Source organism: Eulemur rufifrons, chromosome 15 (genome assembly GCF_041146395.1).
Source record: "Eulemur rufifrons isolate Redbay chromosome 15, OSU_ERuf_1, whole genome shotgun sequence".
NCBI lineage: Eukaryota > Metazoa > Chordata > Mammalia > Primates > Lemuridae > Eulemur > Eulemur rufifrons.
The window spans coordinates 61,194,004-61,213,319 of record NC_090997.1 but is presented as its reverse complement, the minus strand read 5'-3'; the positions used below and the strand labels follow the sequence as shown (position 1 = coordinate 61,213,319).

Here is a 19,316-nt window from a genome sequence, read left to right as displayed (position 1 = left end):
GATTAATATGTAGGCCTTATTATATGTGTTTTAGACCATAGCAGAGCACTTGTTTGCAGACGGAAGTGTTCTGGTGAAATTAGTAGTATAATGACATTCTGATAATTAACTAGCAGTGAATATTCTTCTGTGGTATCTAAGACCCAACTGTTAACTCATACTACTTTGGTGTAGGTAACCTTACTTAAGCAAAATACAAATAAGAAAAATATTAATTTTCTTTTGCCTCTGTGGGAAAATGACTTTTTGATAATTCATTTATTTTGTTCTCCTTAATTTATTCAAATCACTTGGGGCTGTGACTAGAAGATGAAGCATGTTCCTGGACATTTTTCCTTTTTTGTATTGCTCTCATTTCTTTTTCTCTCAGGCCCTGTCAGAGAGGAGACATCCAAGCCTTTGTCCTAAACCTATGCTCTGCCCATATTCCAGTTTCAGTCTGCTGGCTGCAGCCATTTTCAAACCATTCCACGGCAGCTGTCGACTCTGTTCATTGTCTGTCAGGGCAGTGAGCCCTGTTGGGACCAGCAGCAGCAGCAGCAAGCTGACTGGAAACCCAGCACTACTGTGGCAGCCACGTGCGGCACCAGGGGGTGAGCAGCAGCAGCGTCCTTGTACTCAGTAACCTAAATGCTGTCACCTCTTCCTTGGAGTCTTCCCATTCTGCCCCCGCATCCTCCATGATCATACTGTGTATCCCTACAGCAATAATGGACCATGGCGTTCGTTTTACACTTACGTACTTATAGTCCTCTTGTTAAATCTTTTTATGTCATTGTACTCTATCTCCTATCTCCAGCTAAACTATCTATGAGCGCTCAGGGTACAGACCATGTCTTAAACTACTTTAAGAGAAAGGATACATACTCACACCTTGATACATACTCATTGATAAAACAAAAACACTTCTTTTATACTTTGTATATCTAGGGTCTGATACATAGTAGGTATGCCATAAATGATTGTAACCTGAATTGAGTGTTTATTAAATGACTCCTTTTCTTTCCTTACTACGTTCTGTTGATCTTTGACTTTCTAATTGGTTTGTGAACCATGTGGTATCATCAGCTGTCAGGAATACGTCTAGTGGGGGAAATTGGTGGGGGCTTCTACTCAGATATCTCAGGATTGTCTTATTCCCTACAGCCTTACTATTTTTAAAGCTTTCTTACAAACACATTCATTTGTAAAGAGAGGAGTCATCAATATTTTTAAAATACTTACTGTAGGCTTAGATTACTATTTAATGATTGGACTTGTTTGGATGAAAGTATACGAATACAGAGTAGTGAAAAGAAGCCGGTTTCCTTTAAAGAAACCGTACTGTGGACATAAGAATTAACTAGACCAGTGAATAGGGAAGACAATAATGGTAGCAGTGTGCTAAGGTGATTAAGTGTAGAAATATATGAAGGCATGAAAGGCAATATAAAACCCACAAGAAGTGGGAAACGGTCAGATTACTTGGAAAATTATAGAGACATCACAGTTTGGTCAGAATAAGCACAATGATGTAGATAACCATATTCTCAACTGTCTATTTACAAAAAAGTCTTGTGGATTAGGAGACGTGCCCCATCTATGAGTTGGAAGTGTATCAGATGAGCTTTAAGTTCTCTGTTTAGTTCTTTGAATTCAAACTTTTTAAGCTTCTGGTGTTTCAGTTAAAAATGTATATAAAATGTTTGCTGATTTGAATGTGTAGTTTTATCCCTTTGCAAAGGAAGTGTATTTTCTGAGGTGAATGGGGAGTATTTTCAGGTATTTGTTTCTGTTTATTATTATTTTTTATCCCTGCTAGCCTGTTTAAGCTCCTTGAGAGCAGTATTCTGATATGTTTATGGTGAAAAAGGCATCACCAAACTCTTCGTGAAGGGTACCCACAAGATATGAAATTGGCAGAACTGTGTGCACATTTTGCTATCCTTCTAAAGTACATTTTATTAGTTATTTGTTAAAAACGTATGTTCTTAGGGCCAGGTGCGGTGGCTCACGCCTGTAATCCCAGCACTTTGGGAAGTTGAGGCAGGTGGATTGCTTGAGGCCAGGAGTTCAAGATCAGCCTGGGCTACATAACGAGACTCCATGTCTACAAAAAATATAAAAATAAAACCCCCCCAAAACACAAAAGCTGGCATGGTGGTGCACATCTGTAGTCCTAGTTACTTGGGAGGCTAAGGCAGAAGGACCCCAGGAGTTCAAGGCTGCAGTGAGCTATGATCTCATCACTGCAATCCAGTCTGGGTGACAGAGCGAGACCCTATCTCTTTAAAAAACAAAACAAAATAAAAGCATGTTTTCAAAATGTGTGCAAACTTTAATATTACTTGTCTTTGTCAAAAGTGGAGATGAGCGCTATGGATCCAAAAGGCCCATAGTCAGATAGAAGAAAAGCAAAAGAGAACTGGTTGGGAGGTGGTGTAACCAAAAGTAATGTGGTCTTAGAGGTCTCTAGGAAAATCAGATCCTTGTGCTTATAACTATTTGGAACTCGATGCCAAAATTTACAAACTTAACATATTTTATAAACGTAACATAATTCCTAGGTTGAACAGGAGGCATTTTCAAATGTCTCTTTTATTATGCAGGAAAAGGCAAACTGTACTAATTTGATTACAAAATTCATCTCTTATCATCTTTGACTATTTTAGTACCATGTTACTTGAAAAATCTATGTTACTTGATTTTTAAGATTGCTTGTAAAATACTAGTCCAATTTTTAAAAAATCTTTGTATAATGATATATCTGCATATTGTATCTAAAGGACCACCAATAAATTATAATTTCTGAAACAGGAACACTCTAACATAGTAAAAGGATCTGATTATTCTGTGCTACCTAATTTTATTTTGTCATTAAACAGAAATTTTTTGAGAAACTTCTGAACAGAAAGCTTTTACTTAAATGCTTTTGTCAGCTTCTTGGGGTAGCATGATATAGAAAAAGATGAGAAGATAAGGATTATACTTCTAGTCATCTGTATGGCCTTGAACAAGGTACTTGGCTTCTTTGGATAGCTACCTGTGTGACATTGAACAAAGTACTTAGAACTACTGGGCCTTGACTTCTACAACTTTAAAATGAGATACCAGGATTGAAAGAAGGATGTCCAAGGTCCTCAGTATTCTTCTATTCTGAAGAGTCCTAAATTTGGATCGAGCTTAGGAAGGTCTAAGTATGTTGAGCTCATTCCGTGATAAACTATTAAGTTTCTGGAACCATGTTTTAATCTACTCTATATTGCAAGTCCTCTGGGGTAGTACCTTCCATGTATCAAGTACTTAATAACCATTTCTTGAATGAATAAATAAAGCTATAGAACTAGCTCTACTTGTCCAAAAAAGATAAGAAAGAAGACATTTGTTATCTGCCCATTTCTCCAAGCAATTGGTATAATTAGGAATAGGCCATGTCTGCTACCAAGCAGATACTTGATATTCCATAAATCCTTGTTGCTTACACAATTAATGGAATTTATTTCCTCCTTGCAACAGTCCTATGAAATACCTGTTGTTAACCCTATGTTCAAATGAGGAAATCAAGACTTTGGGGGATGAAGTAAGGGTAAGTTGTAAGGTTCTATAGCTCATAGAAAATAAGGCCGTAATTCAAAACCTGAGCTTCCTGGTAACAAAACTCTTCATTTAGATAATATTTAACTCACCCTAAAGCATAAATGACTTATGATTACTCCCAGAGAAAGGTTCTGATGAGGGAAAGCAAGGTAAGAGTAAGAGGGCCGTAGATACCTGAGGTGGAAGATGATCAAGTACAGGAGGGAGGCAAGGACTCAGAACCCATGCTTGCCATCTGTCTAGAGTTGACCTTGCCCCAACCACTGAGATTACTTGAAATATTTAGCAATTTTCTTTTCAAGTATTTTCTTTGCTGAGGTAACAAATTTATTGATTGTTGGAGCATTGGATGGGAGTTAGGGCACCTGGATAATAGTTCTAATATCTACAACTTATGTGGGACCTTTAGTTATTCAGTAGACCTTTCCAGTCTGCCTGTTCTTCATCTATAACTTAGATGTAGTGGTTTAAATCAGTGCTTGTTCACAGGTTTGGAGAGGAACTTCAAGGGCTGGTCAGGGGTGGAGGGTGAGGAGGGATTGGAGGAGCAGGAAAGGATTGTCCATCAGCAAGGGAAGCATCCAGAAGTCCAGGGGACACTGTGGCCATGCCAGGCCCAGGATGCCCCTATAGGAATGGCTGTGGTGGTATAATGGATGACTTGCTGTTGTTACAGGGTCAGGTCTCACTTGCTCTGTGGGTGACTCACTCCTGACCTGTACTTACCAGATAATAGAGATGTAAAGTTTTCTCTAAAGATGTATTTTAATAGAAAGGTGAGTTGATTTAAAAGCAATAATAGTTAACCGCTTTCAGTAAATGTTTTATTAGCATTTACCATGTGAAGTTATCATTCTAATAACTATATATACAGTCATTTAACCCCTGTGACACTATAATATGTGCGCTATTGTTATCACTGTTTTACAGATGAAAAGACTGGGCACTGAGAGTGGCTGAGCAAATTGCCCAGGGTCACACAGCTAATAAGTGGCATAGCTGGAGTGTGAATCTAGGCAGTCTGGGTCCAGAATCTAGCAGTCTGGGTCCACACTCTATATGGTGTCTCTAGACAGAGACAAAAATCCTAAGAAAGGATTTAAAGATAAGATTTAAAGAAAAACCTTAAGTATATAAGAATACATGTGGTATATGCAGAAATGACAAAAGTGATTCATGAATAACTAAAGTTTAGAACGTGCTGCTCTGGAGCATTGCCTCTGGCAACTCCCAGATGACCCTGAGTATCAGATTCCCTGGAGAAAGAAGCTGAGGGCCCTTGATTGGGCTAGGTGCTCAGCTCTGGATCCCTTGGCCATGGAGGAGGAAACTGAGGGTCACGGAACAGACATGGTAGCTACCACCCACCTTACAATCGCAGCGGGGGAGGGGCAGACGGCACATCTAGAGCAAGTGGAATCACTACTGGGGGAGCTCAAGAAGGTACCCACCACAATCATCAATGGCCAAGTCTGAGTTGACCTCAGGGCATAAGTTAGAATTGTTTTTCTTCACTGAATCCAAGACATGAAGCTTATGTCCTTGTCATTTCAGAGACTTGGGGAGAAATTATAGATGATCACAAACCTATAAACAAAACAAAAACAAAAAGATAAAGATAAAGATGATTTATCTTTTTGTTTTGAAAGTAGAATAGCCCATTTAGCAGTATCTAATACAATTTTAAATGACATACTCTTTGATCCTGTCATTTTACTTTTTAGGGATATGTCCTACAGAAATACTCCCACATATGCACACAGATATATGTATAAAGATGTTCACTGTAGCATTGTTTATAATAATAGAGAATAGGAAACAACCTAAATATTTATTAATGAGGCCTGAAGAACATTATGGTACATCCATACTACAGATAAATAACCATCATTAAAAAGAATGAAGGAGTTCCATATGTAATGACAGGAAAATCTTTAAACCACATTAAGTGAATAAAGCAAGTTATAGTACTATATGTATAGTATGAACATATTTTTATGGGAAAATACATAGCATTTTCTCTATGTTTATAAACATGTTAAAAACATATAGCAAAAGTCTGAAAAAAATATGCTAAACTATAAAAGAGGTGACTTCTGGGGAAGGAAGTAGGATAAGGAGACAGTAAACCTACTGAGGCCTCAGAGGAGATAGTACAATATTTCTGTCCAAAGAAACTGGCCAGGTTCAGTGACTCATGCCTGTAATCCTAGCACTCTGGGAGTTCGAGGCGGGAGGATCGCTTGAGGTCAGGAGTTCTGAAATTGGTATGGTTTTGATGTTTGTCCCCTCCAAAAGTCAGATTGAAATTTGATCCCCAACATGGCAATGTTGGGAGGTGGGGCCTAATGAGAGGTGAGCTAATTGTAAGAGCAGAGCTCTAATGAAGGGATTAATGTCATATCGTGGGTTGTTATAAAGTGAGCCCAGCCCTTTGTGCTTTCCCTCTTTCAAACGCTCTTGCTTGTCCTTCTGCAGTGGATGACAAAGCTTGAAGGCCCTCACCAGATGCTGACTCTGTGACCTTGGACTTCCTAGCCTCCAGAACTGTGAACTATTCTTTATAAATTACCCAATATGTAGCATTCAGTTATGGCAACAGAAAATGGACTAAGACAGAAATATAATTTTAAATTTGCTAGTAGCCACACCAAAAATGGAAAAGGACACAAATGAAATTGATTTTAATATTTTTAAAACTAATGAAGCTAAAATATCGTTTCAACATATAATCAATGCAAAGCACTTATTATTGAGATATCTTAAATTCTTTTTTGTAGTGAGTCTTTTACAACACATCTGATTTCAGATCAGCTATGATGTTTTAAGTGCTTAATAGCTACATGTGGTTAGTGATTATCATTGAACAGCTTAGCTCTATATACTTTTATATTTTGATTTTTTTACAGTAAGAAGACGTTCTCATCTGACTTGTATGATATATTTTTTTAAGTCAATCATTCAATACTTGTGGTGCTTTTGAAAGGTGGGTTTTAACTTTACCTTTTAATCTTCCTACACAGCTTTTCTATGAAAAAGAAATTTGGATGGCACACTTGTTTCCTTTGAAATAAGCAGTCGTGGATTGTCATCCTGGTGAATTCAAATTAGTCCATATTACAGTTAAGTAAAGTGATACAATTTGAAAGAATGGAGATAGCATTTTGTAGTTTATAAGTTGTGATTCACAGGCCTTTTCATTACTTTATGCATATGTACTACTCCTTTCCTTGCAAGGCTGTAGCAGTCTTTTGAACATTTCTGTTTTTCTATAGATCTAAATAAAAAACACAATAAAAAAGAAGTGTGAAACCAAAGGATCACCTGGTGTATACAGTGTGATTATAAAGTAATAAATACGCTGGATATACTTGCCTTTCAAAGTAATTTTGTTGAAAGTTATATACATATACCTAAAGTGCTGAAAACACTTTCTTTTGAAATACCTTATCATTAGTTTATAAAATAAAAACAAGCATTACTTTCAGACACTTATTATATCTGTCATTTATATTTGGCTTTGGAGGACATATATATTGTGTGGATATTTTACTATTTGTCATCAGTAAAAGTATGTTGACATTTTTTGTATTTTACTTTTTATAATTAGTTTCATTAAAAAATCCAAACACTTGAAAAACTAAAATGAAGATCAAGAAAAATAGCCCAAATAAGGAGTACCTCTACATGGGTCTGAGGTTTATTTGTTAGGGTAGGTAATAGAAATGTTCTGAAATTAGAACATGTGATGGTTACACAACTCTTTAAATATACTAAAATTCACTGACTTATTCACTTAAAAATGGGTAAAATTTATATGTAAATTGATTCTCAATAAACCTGTTTTTAAAAAAGAACAGCCTTCAGTGACTCTAGTCACAATTTTGATAGCCAGATATGAAATTTGAAAATAATTTCTCATTCATGGTAACAAATGTATTTTACAGGATATGATTATTTAAAAAGATATTTGAAAATGTCACTTGATTTTAAATCTTCCCTCTATTTAATATTAAGTTAGTATGTCTTTCCCTCCCTCTCCCAGGTAATATGTCCTGTAGAGACTCCCTGACATTATTTCCCCCTGTGGATAGTAATTGTCAGCAGTTTGTAGTTGAGGGGTTTATGAATAAATGATATGCCCATAGCTACCTCAAATTTCTGTAAAATATATATATGTATATATGCATGTATATATGTACATATGTGTATACACTGGGAACCAGTGCATATATTTCTTTATTTTTAACTTTTTTTACTTTTAGTATCCTGAAAACCTAGCAAAATAAGGATAGTGAGATGCCTGGGCTGGGTATATAGACCACTGTGATTATCTGCTTGGAATGCAATAGTGCTCATCTGTAAGTGTTTTTTTTTTTTTAAAAAAGGTGCAACTTGAATTTGGGATCTCAGAAAGGGTTCTGAGAGGGCTTTTTTTTTTTTTTTTTCCCATTCTTTATTTGGTACATCTTGCTTGTTACTACTCTGCCATGTAAGAGTGCCCATGTCTTTTTACTGGAATTCAGACCACATGATAGGTTGGGTCACCTCTTAGGATGAGAAAATTTAGGTCTTATAGATTTTAAGCTCTTTACCAAAACCCTGCCAACTATAGATGTATTTATATGCAAACAGATGTGCCCATACATACACAGATGTATACACATACACATGCATGTATATATATACATATACATGTATATAAACCTATGCACACACATATATAGGTATATGTGCAATTGTCCCTTGGTATCCATGAGGGATTGGTTACAGGATCTCCTGTGGATACCAAAATCCTCAGATGCTCAAGTCCCTGATATAAAATGGCATAGTATTTCCATATAACCTACGCAATCCTCCCATATACTTTATTTCTTTGCATCTTACACATTTATTCATGCCACAAAGTAAATGGCACTTATACAAGTGTTCAGGGATGTTCCATGTTCCCATCTAACACAGCTTACTTGGATCTGCAGGCAGACCGATGTCCATCTCTTGTGCACTCCAAGTGAGGCTGGTTAGTGATGACCATGAGCAGGCGGGGGAGCTTTCAAAGCTTTACTTCTTTTATCTGTGCTCTGATTTTATAAACAATGAAGTTCATCAAATCCATTCCAATCCAGATTTCCTGGTAAACTTGGGTATAGTAGGGTTTCTTGGGAACCCACACATTTTTAACAATGTTTTGCAGCATCTCAGCGCCAGACCAACGGCTCAGGCCATAGCACAGACTGACAGCCGACATTTTGGAAAAGTCACCTCGTGCTTCCCATATACTTTAAATCATCTCCAGGTTACTTACAATACCTAATACAATGTAAATGCTATGTGACTAGCTGTTACACTATATTTTTTAGGGAATAATGACAAGGAAAATATCTGTACATGTTCAATACAGGCACAATTTTTTTGCCAAATAGTTTTGATTCATGGTTGGTTGAATCCACAGATGTGTAACCTCCAGATATACGGAGGGCCGACTTATGTGTTTGTGTGTTTCTTTTCATTCCTTCCCTTTCTCTCACTTTCTGCTATTTCTTCTCAATAGAGGCTCCACATAATTTGTAGTCTGCTTGGGAATAATAACTGAATATGCTATCCCAATTTTCCTTCTCATATCTTTCTGCACATATACTAATTTCATTTGTGATTTGATTTTTTAAAATTTATTGCCGATGTGATCTTCATCTCAACTTCATCTTCTCTTGAGCTTTAAATCCACCATTACCTCTAGAAATACTGTTTACATATGCTTTCCTGATACTTCTGGGATTGTCTTTTATAGGAAAGGAAGATTATTGAATATGCAGCTTAAAAGCACTTTTAATGGAGGATTATGAAAAAAGCAATTTATGTATACTAAAGCATAAAAGTTAAATCTGAAACTGATAGAGATTTGGGAAATCTTTCTAGGAAACACTGCTCTTTTAAATGTCACTACCCCATGTCATCAGTGGTTAGGATGAGGAGTTTCCCTTTGCCTGTGCCCCTGTCAGAGGGCCTGCTGCAGTGCCCCACCTGATGTTCTGTTCCCTTCCTAGGCCTAGGCCATTGCAGTTGTTTTACTTTCTATGGGATGGATGCCTTTTGAGTGGAGGCGGTCAAACATTCTGAATGGGAAAGAATTTTTCTTGGAATTTCCAATTCTCTTACAACTCCACGAAATGTTCCATTTTTGGAGTCCTTTAATAGTCACACTTGAGAGGGATCATATGGATGCTTTAATCTCTTAGTACCCAACACCAGCTCTGTCATAGACACAGTAAGTAATCATTCATTCTAGACAAAGGAAAGTCTCAAGACTATTCCCACAATGTGTTAGGGTAGACTAGGTTAAGCTGCGGTGACAAATGGCCCTAAAATCTCAATGGCTCACAAAATAGAGGTCTACTTCTTATTCATATGTCATGTCCATCTTATCTTTACTTCAAGGCCAAGGCTGATGGAGCAGCCACCATTAGGAACATTACTGGTCTCATGACAGAAAAGAGGCCAGGTTGAACTGTGAGCCAGCTCTTAAAAGCTCCTGCTTAGAAATGACATTTTTTATTCACATTTCATTGGTAGAAGCACTTCACATGCTCTTACTTGAGTTTAACAGCATGGAGATGCATAATCCTCCCATAGGATGGTGGTGGTGGACATCAAGCTATTTGCCAAAAAGGTATATAATCTGTTGCACACCTGCTGCCATTTTTTTCTCTAAATTGTTCCAGTGTCACTTCCTTTCTTCTGGCTTTTCATAAGGTCAAGGAATAAAAGACCAGTTATTGCTGTGGAGAGAAGACAATCAAGCCTCTGCCACACCCCACCTCCAAGTTCTTCCCATCTCAACATTTAGCTGGCAATTTGGTGAAATGAAAAGAGCTCAGAGTGGCTCTGCTAGTAACTCTTGGAGTGACATTAGGCAAATAACTTGACCTCTCTAAGCCTAAGTTATCTCCATATAAAATCTCAATGATTCTTCCTTTATGAGGTTGTTGGAGATGTTAAATAAAATAGTCTATGTAAAGCATGTGGCATACACTGGAGGAGTCCCCCATTTCCTCACAAGGACACTTAACCTGGTGTTCATAGACACCCCCAAGGGGCTGTATGGATTGAATTTGGGGATCTATGAACTTGGATAGAAAAGTATTTATATCTGTATTTTCAACATAATTGGCTCCTTCATAATCTTTTTTATTTTATATGTTTAAAACCATTATTCTTAGTAGAGTCCTAGGCTTCACCAGATTGCCAAAGGAGTCCTCCACAATATAACAAAGGTTAAGAACACAACCCCTGTGGGTAGTGACAGGCTGTAGATGCTACTGCAATTATTCTGTTATACAAAGAAAATAATTTCTTTAGGGAGTCAGTGAGGTTTGATAGATAGCAGATAAATTGCATTTTGCCTCGGCAAAAAGTCTTTTAATCAAAATCTAGCCCCACTGCTTACTATAAGCAATTATAAGACTCTGGGCAAATCAGTTAACATATCTGAGCTTCCATTTCCTCATCTATAAAGTAGAGTTGATAACTAGGGGAAGATGAAATGAGATGTTTTATAAAAAATCAGAATATTCAGGATACAGTAGGTTTTGAATTGTGCATTAACCTATACACTGAGTACTTGTCCATGGCTTGTTTCTATTGTCTATGGTTTAAATATGCTGGGGAATTGCTCTCCTTTTATACATGGAAACACCTGGTGAAATATTTTGGGGGGACATTTAGGAGTTCTTGTGTCTCTAGATACCTAAGTTGATTAGGTAGCAGTATAAACAATGTAATTGTAAGCATATCACTGTATAGCCTGTGTCCTTTTTCATAGGAAACAGATCTTTGCCCCTTTATTCCTACCTTCCCTTCACATTTCCCAGCCTCAGACACATTTTATGGTCTAAATGAAGCCTGCCAAGGTTTCCTTTCCAGTCCATCACTGCCTCTTGTTATTTAGTTGGAGAGGTCTTTGCAGAATGACACTTCCCTCCTGCAGTGCTTACTGTGTCCCATTTAGCATGCAGCCTTCACACTTCTCCTAACCCCTACTTGCTTTCTAAAGGAGAGAAAACTCAAACCTCACCCTCTCGTGAAGCAATTCAGAACTCACAGAGCCCTGACAATAAATAGTGGGCCCAGCAGTAAACTTCAGTAATGATTCAGATCTCTCTTATTTTTAGCAATTCTCCAGGTAAGAATCTGCTTGTCTTCTTCATTTGCTATCACACTTCTTTCCTTCTGCCCCTTCTAAAACCAACGTATATATGCCCACTCCAGTTCACCAAAAATTTTTAGCTTTCTCCTATTCTAATTTAGCTCAGCAGCATTTTTTGGTATACTATCTGGGTTGTCACTGGACTGTCATTTCTCCCAGTCTGGTTGTGCCTAAAGCAGTTTTCATAGTTAAATGATGAACCCTCCAAGAAAGGGGTTTGTAATGAAAATGGAAACTCAGTGTGCTCTTCATAATCAGTTCTTTAATCCTCCACCTGCCATACAGTGGCGATGACTCATAATTATCAGAGCAGAGAACTGAACTCCCGTACCGCGGCAGAAAGAACGAGCACTGTGGGAGGGCGAGTGACAGAGTCTGCTCTCTAGTGGGGAGGGGGACAGATATTTTGGAAAACTTTGACACAGAATCTGATGTATTTGTATAACCTTTTCATGTAGAACTGTGCTGCAGTCAGAGAGGGGGGTTTGGTTTTCTTCATTAAAAGCTTATTAAATGAAGAAATAGGACAGCCGTTTTGCTTCAGTAGATGGGGGTCAGAGAGGCGGGACTGATCTCCTCAGGATATTAATGTCTGCCTTCAGCCGGGGGAAATGAGCCGTCACTTGAGTTAGAGGCAGCTTTATGTGCTCATCACTAGGGATTCCCATATGTCCAGGGAGCTACAACAGTAAAAAATGGCAGAGCTCGGTGGTAGAGTGCAGAGGGCTCTCATTGGAATTCATGTCAGGAAGCTCCGCTCAGTCTGCCCAGAGCAAGTCTGTTTAATGTTGATCAGCTGTCCATCTGATAAACCGAATTGATATGGGCATTCCCTCCAAGGGCTGCCCTGACAGTGACAGCCGTGGCACCCAGATGTCTTGTTAAGCTATTTTGGTAGTCTCAGGTATTTTTAACCCCTTTTGTGATACCCAAACCCAAAAGTACTTTCAGAGACCTAGATAAGGATGCCTCGCTAGGCTCTCCCTCTGCTTCTCTGGCAGAAGAGTCCAGCTTAACTGTCTGCAGAAACCAGATACCAGTAGTTAGCTACCCTTTTCCCTCCTCACAGAAGCATCTGGTTGACCTGCAGGATAATTATGTGTTGACAGTGTCAAGTTTGTGTCTCGGCTATGCAAAATAATGTTTTGTAAAATGTTCTTAAATATAGTAAGTCACCTGGCATGGTTATGCTTTATTAAAGTATTTTGCTAGGTGTGCTCATTGATCACTAAGCAGAACTTTATTATATTCATGCATAAAGAGACAATGTAATACAAATTTCTTTTTGGTTGGCTAATTTCTAGTGATAAATATGGTTACTCCTTGCTGAGTCCCAGCATCCCTCTGCTCTTTCAAGTATGACTGCCACCACTGAAGGCAGCTCAACTGTTTGTAGATTGGTTGGCAGGTATGGAGGGAATTAATTACAGAACATCAATGCTGAGTTTTCTTTTTTGGAGCTAAATCAAGAGGAGAGGAAATAAACACAAGTCTTTGTGTTAAGCTGTGATTATTTTAAAATTATATTTCCGCAAAACTACCGGTAATTCTAAATTACAGCACTGAATATGGGAGAATTTTGTTTTAAAGGTTTTTTTAAATTAAAGTACTACTTAAAATATTTTTGTCTTTTTGCTTGTTTTTCCTCATTTCCAGACCTTGTGTTTTCATGGCATGTCAAGATTCTAACCTAGACTCAAATATCTAATCTCTCTGAAATGAGACCAGCTGCAAAGACTTTTTATTTTCTGCTTCTTTTCTATATAGTCTAACTTAGAATGTTAGATAAACTTTTCTAAATGAAACACAGCTCCATACCTTGAGTGATTGCTTACTGTGTGTGGTCAGAGCTGGAGGAAGTAGGCCTGGTCATTCTTTTCAGCCCTTGAACCTGTGAGTCGATCACTACTGAAAGTTCATGTTTACTACAGCTTTTCATGGCTGAGATTTTTTGTTTTATTATACTGTTTTTAAAATCAGAATTCTTATTTCCAAATTTAAGAATGACATAAGATTGATTTTGAATGGTGTGATCATGGCAAACGCCAAAGTTCCATCTTAACTTAGGTTATCAACATAAATAAGTGGCAAAATAGGAAAATCCTTATGTTTCTATAATTATTGCAACTTAAATTGAATGAACCTCTTGGGTCTTTGGGTCTGGCCTACTTATAAAAACTTAATATTTGACACTTAAAATTAGTTAAAGTCTATCACTATGTAAGATTCTTTTACCTAGCATGGGTTTACAAAAGCAAATGCTTTTTATTATAGTTCATATGCCTGTTTTGATCTTTTAAGTTTGATGTTTTTGAAGTATGTTTTAGGAATTCTTTTGCTCTTACCTGCTTCTCTCTCACTCCTATTCTTTCCCCTTATGGAGCATTCTTTCTGTTGGGACTGTGGGTGGAGAAAAACAAAACACAAACAAGCAAAATTGCCCAATGTCCGATGCAGTAAGTGCTATGGAGCCAAAAAGCAGAAAATAGGGATGGGAATGCTGATGGGGTTGGGCGGTTGCTATTGTAAATGGAGTGGTCATTGGAAAGGCCTCTCTTACAGAGAGGTGCACTTTTGCAGAGACCTGAAGTGCGTGAATGACTAAGGCTTGTAGATATATAAGGCAAGAGCAGTCCAGACATAGGCAGTTGTAACAGCCCTAAGGCAAAGACAGGCTTGGCATGTATAAGGAATTACAAGGAAGCTGGTATAGCAGGAGAGAAGTGAGTGAAGGGGGAAAGGGGAGGGAATGAAGGCAGAGAAGTAAGCGGGTAGAGAAGCTGTGGCAGATTTTACTGGACCTTGGAGTCCATTATAGGGACTTTGGCTTTTACCAAAGTGAGTGAGATATGGAGACCACTGGAAGGTTTTGAGCAGATGAGCAGCGGACCTGATGGTTTCTTCATTTTCCTGCTTGCCTCATTTCTGCTGCTGTTTTACCACTCATTTTAGCCTCACATCTAAAAAGTGCCTTTTATTTGTCCTCCATATTCAGTCACACAGCAGTATAGCAATTCTTCCATCAGGTTATTTTATATCACTCCCTCTCTGTCTCTGTTGTCATCTTAGAGTCCACATTCTAATCACATCACGCCTAAATTACTAGAGAAGCAGAAACAACTTCATGACAGTTATAGGTTGGCAAATTGTGGTGTAAAGGAATAAACTTCTTGCAAACCTGTTTTAACAGTATAGATTTCCTCATGAAGTCATCAGCTCCTTGTCACCAGAAATATTTAAACAAATTGAATGACTCTTCCTGAGCGAGATGTTGTACTACTTAGCCTCTCAGGCTCTTTACAACTAGGCTTCTCCAAAATCATGCTGTGATAGCCTGGTCTTCTTGACAGTCATCTCTCCCCATTTTATGCATCCTGGATTATACTGACATATTCTGTTTCTTAAAATACCACTTGCATCGTCTCATTGACCAGGAACTCCTTAATGGTACAACACTATGATTTGGAAAACCCTGAATTCCTTGCTGTGTTCAAGGACCTCTTCCGTCCAACCTCATCTATGCTCCTCTCTGTATTAGAAGGGCTTGCCTGCTACCGTCCAATGAGCATCCCATACTTACCTCCAAACCTAAATCTTTGCTTGTTCTGTGCCTACAACTTTAAAAAGTTTAAGTATTAAAAAATATAGAATGCTATTAAAAAGTTTATAATCTCAGCATCTGCCTTTCCTGCCTCCCTACCTGCCCTCTTTCCTTTCTTCTCCTTGTCTTTCCTTTTTCCCTCCAAAAATCAACTCATGCTCTTCATTCATTCATTCATTCAACAAATATATAAGGGCCTAATCTGTGCCAGGTACTGATCTAGGCACTGGAGATAATGGAAATGAAAAAAAAAAAAAAGACAAAACCCTGGAGTTCACACACTTCTGTTTGTTTTCACGCTTACCAACATTCCAAGTCAATAGATGTAGATCTGCTGCATTCTTTAATTGCTACTTAGCATTCTACTACATTAGTGAACATTTAGATTGTTTCCAGTGGGTTTTTTTTTTTTTTTTTTTTTTTTGCTGTTACCAAACTATGTACTGTTTGCTGTTAAAAGCAAACATGTTTATATCTGTGTATAAAATCATGTTGTTATTTCAGGATATCAGGTCAAGGGGTATGCACTTTTTTAATTTTCTCAAATACCATACTTTCCTAAGTGATTGTGCGAATTTAAAATCCAGTGCAGAAGTGTATCAGGGAAAAATTTCCCTGTAAGTGGTTGCCTTCAAGGGTCAGGCTGTTCAAGTGAGTGTGTATAAGGCGTGGGAAGTAATGGAAACTGGCGAGCTGATAAGCATAGCTCCAAAGGCTTTCAAATTCAATTTATTTTTCGAAATTCTATTTGCCAAACAGTACGCCTGTGGGCTTCATTTGGCTCTTGGGACATCAGTATGAAACCCTATTTCCACCTTTACCAAAACTGTATCTTCACGATCTTTTTAATTTTTGCAAAGCTAATGAACTAAAAATATTATCTCTTTATTCTTGTAATATTCCTTTTCTAAATCATTAGTGAAGTTGACCATCATTTTATATGGTTTTTGGCCATTCATGTTTTCCTGGAATTACCTCTTTGTACCCTTTCCCATTTTGCTATTGAGTTGTTTAGCTTTTTCCTATTTTGACCATTTAGGTAAGCTTCACATATATATATTTTTTTAATTTTAAAGAATTTAGGGAGTACAAGCATTTTCTGTTACATGAATAATTGTATCATGCTGATGTCAGGGCTTTTAGTGTACCTGTCACCAGAATAGTGTATATTGCACTCAATAGGTACAATGTACCTATTGATTTTTATCCCTCACTTCCCACCCACCCTCCTCCCTTCTTAGTTTCCAATGTCCACTGCTACTCTTTATGACCATATATATCCTTCGTTTACCTTCCACTTATAAGTGAGAACATGTGGTATCTGTTTTTCCATTCCTGAGATACTTCATTTAGATAATGGTCTCCAGTTCCGTCCAAGTTGCTGCAAAAGACATTATTTCCTTTCTTTTATGGCTGAGTCATACTCCATGATGTGTGTGTATACATACACACCACATTTTCTTTATCCACTCATTAGTTGATAGACACTTAGGTTGATTCCATATCTTTGTTATTGTGAATTGTGCTACAATAAACATTTGGGTGCAGGTGTCTTTTTGATAAAAATGACTGCTTTTCTTTTGGGTAGATACCCAGTAGAGGAATTGCCGGATCAAATGGTAGGTCTACTTTTCGTTCTTTGAGGAATCTCCATACTGCTTTCCATTGAAGTTGTACAAGTTTACATTCTCACCAACAATGTATAAAGTGTTCCTTTTTTACTGCAATCATACCAACATCTGTTTTGTTTTGTTTTTTGACTTTTTAATAATGGTGATTCTGACAGAGCTAAGGTGGTATCTCATTATTGTTTTAATTTACATTTCCCTGATAATTAGTGATGTTGAGCATTTTCATATGTTTGTTGGCAATTTGCCTATTTTCTTTTGAGAAAAATCTATTGATGTATTTTGCCCACTTTTAATGGGGTTATTTGGTTTTTTTCTTGCTTATTTGTTTGAGTTCTTTGTAGATTCTGGATATTAGCCCTTTGTCAGATATATAGTTTGTGAATATTTTCTCCCATTCTGTAGGTTGTCTGTTTACTCTGTTGATTATTTCCTTTCCTGTGCAGAAACTTTTAAGTTTAATTAAGTTCTATTTGTTTATTTTTATTGTTGGTATATTTGCTTTTGGTGTCTTCCTCATAAGTTCTTTGCCTAGCCCAATGTATAGAGCAGTTTTTCCTAGGTTTTCTTCTAGAATTTTTATGGTTTCAGGTCTTCCATTTAAGTCTTGTTAATTTTTATATGTAGTGAGAGATAGAAATCCAGTTTAAGTCTTCTGCATGTGGCTATCCAATTTTCCCAGCACCATTTATTGAATAGGGCATCCTTTCCCCAGTGTATGTTTTTGTCTGCTTTTTCAAAAATCAGTTGGTAGTAGCTATATGGTTTTATTTCTGGGTTCTCTATTCTGTTCCATTGGTCTACGTGTCTAACCTTTACGCCAGTACCATGCTATCTTGGATATAGTCTTGTAGTATAATTTGAAGTCAGGTCATGTGATATGTCCAGATTTGTTCTTTTTGCTTAGGATTGTTTTGACTATTCAGGGTCATTTTTGGTTCCATATGAAGTTTAGGATTATGTTTTCTAGATCTGTGAGAAATGGTATTGGAATTTTGATGGGAATTGCATTGAATCTTTAAATCACTTTGGGCAGTGTGGACATTTTAACAATGTTGATTCTTCTAATCCATCATCATGGAATGTTTTTCCATTTGTTTGTGTCATCTATGATTTCTTTCATCAGTGTTTTGTAGTTTTCCTTGCAGAGATCTTTCACCTCCTTGGTAAAGTATATTCCTAGGTATTTACTTTTCTTTGTAACTACTATAAATGGTATTGAGTTCTTTGACTCTTAGCTTCACTATTATTAGTATGTAGAAATGCTACTGATTTGTGTACATTGATTTTATAACTGTGACTTCACTATATTTATCAGTTTTAGGAGTCTTTTGGTAGAGTTTTTAGGGTTTTCTAGGTATAAGATCATATTGTTGGCAAACAGGGATAGTTTGACCTCCTCTTTCCCAATTTAGACGCCCTTTATTTCTTTCTCTTACCTGATTGTTCTGGGTAGGACTTCTAGTACTATGTTGAATAGAAGAGGTGACAGTGGACATCCTTGTCTTATTCCAGTTCTCAGGTAGAATGCTTTCAGCTTTTCCCTATTCAGTATGATGTTGGCTGTGGGTTTGTCATATATGGCTTTTATTATTTTGAGGTATGTTCCTTCTATCCCTACTTTGCTGAGGGTTTTTATCATGAAGGGGTGCTACATTTTATTGAATGCTTTTTCTACATCTATTGAGGAAATCATAGGATCTTTGTTTTTGGTTCTGTTTACGTAGTAAATCACATTTATTGATTTGCATATAATGAACCATCCTTACATCACTGAGATGAATCCCACTTGGTCATGGTGATTATTTTTTTGATGTGCTGTTGAATTTGATTTGCTCATATTTTGTTGAGGATTTTTGCATCTATGTTCTTGAGGGATATTGGTCTATAGTTTTCTTTTTTTGTTGTGTCCTTTCCTGGCTTTGGTATCATGATGATACTGGCTTCGTAGAATGAGTGAGGAAGGATTCTGTCCTTCTTGATGTTACGGAATAGTTTCAGTAGAATCGATGCCAGTTCTTTGTAGGCCCAGTAGAATTTGGCTGTGAATCTGTCTGGTCCAAAGCTATTTTGTTGTTAGGAGAGTTTTTATTACCATTTCAATCTTGTTTGTACAGTAGTTTCATCATAGCTCACTGCAACCTCAAGCTATTCCCCTCAAGCAATCCTCCTGCCTAAGCCTCCTGAGTGGCTGGGATTGAAGGTGCATACCGCCACACCTGGCTAATTTTTCTACTTTTTTGTAGAGATGGGGTCTCACTCTTGCTCAGGGTGGTCTCAAACTCCTGGCCTCAAGCAATCCTCCCAC

General features: G+C 37.4%; 1 protein-coding gene and 1 pseudogene across 3 annotated transcripts in view; one reads left to right on the top strand and one right to left on the bottom strand.

Annotated features, from left to right (window-relative positions):
• Positions 1-19,316, top strand: part of PDSS2 (decaprenyl diphosphate synthase subunit 2) — a 224,411-nt gene that overhangs the window by 106,437 nt on the left and 98,658 nt on the right. The window lies entirely within an intron of this gene.
• On the bottom strand, positions 8,598-8,773 carry LOC138396037 (ATP synthase subunit ATP5MJ, mitochondrial pseudogene; annotated as a pseudogene).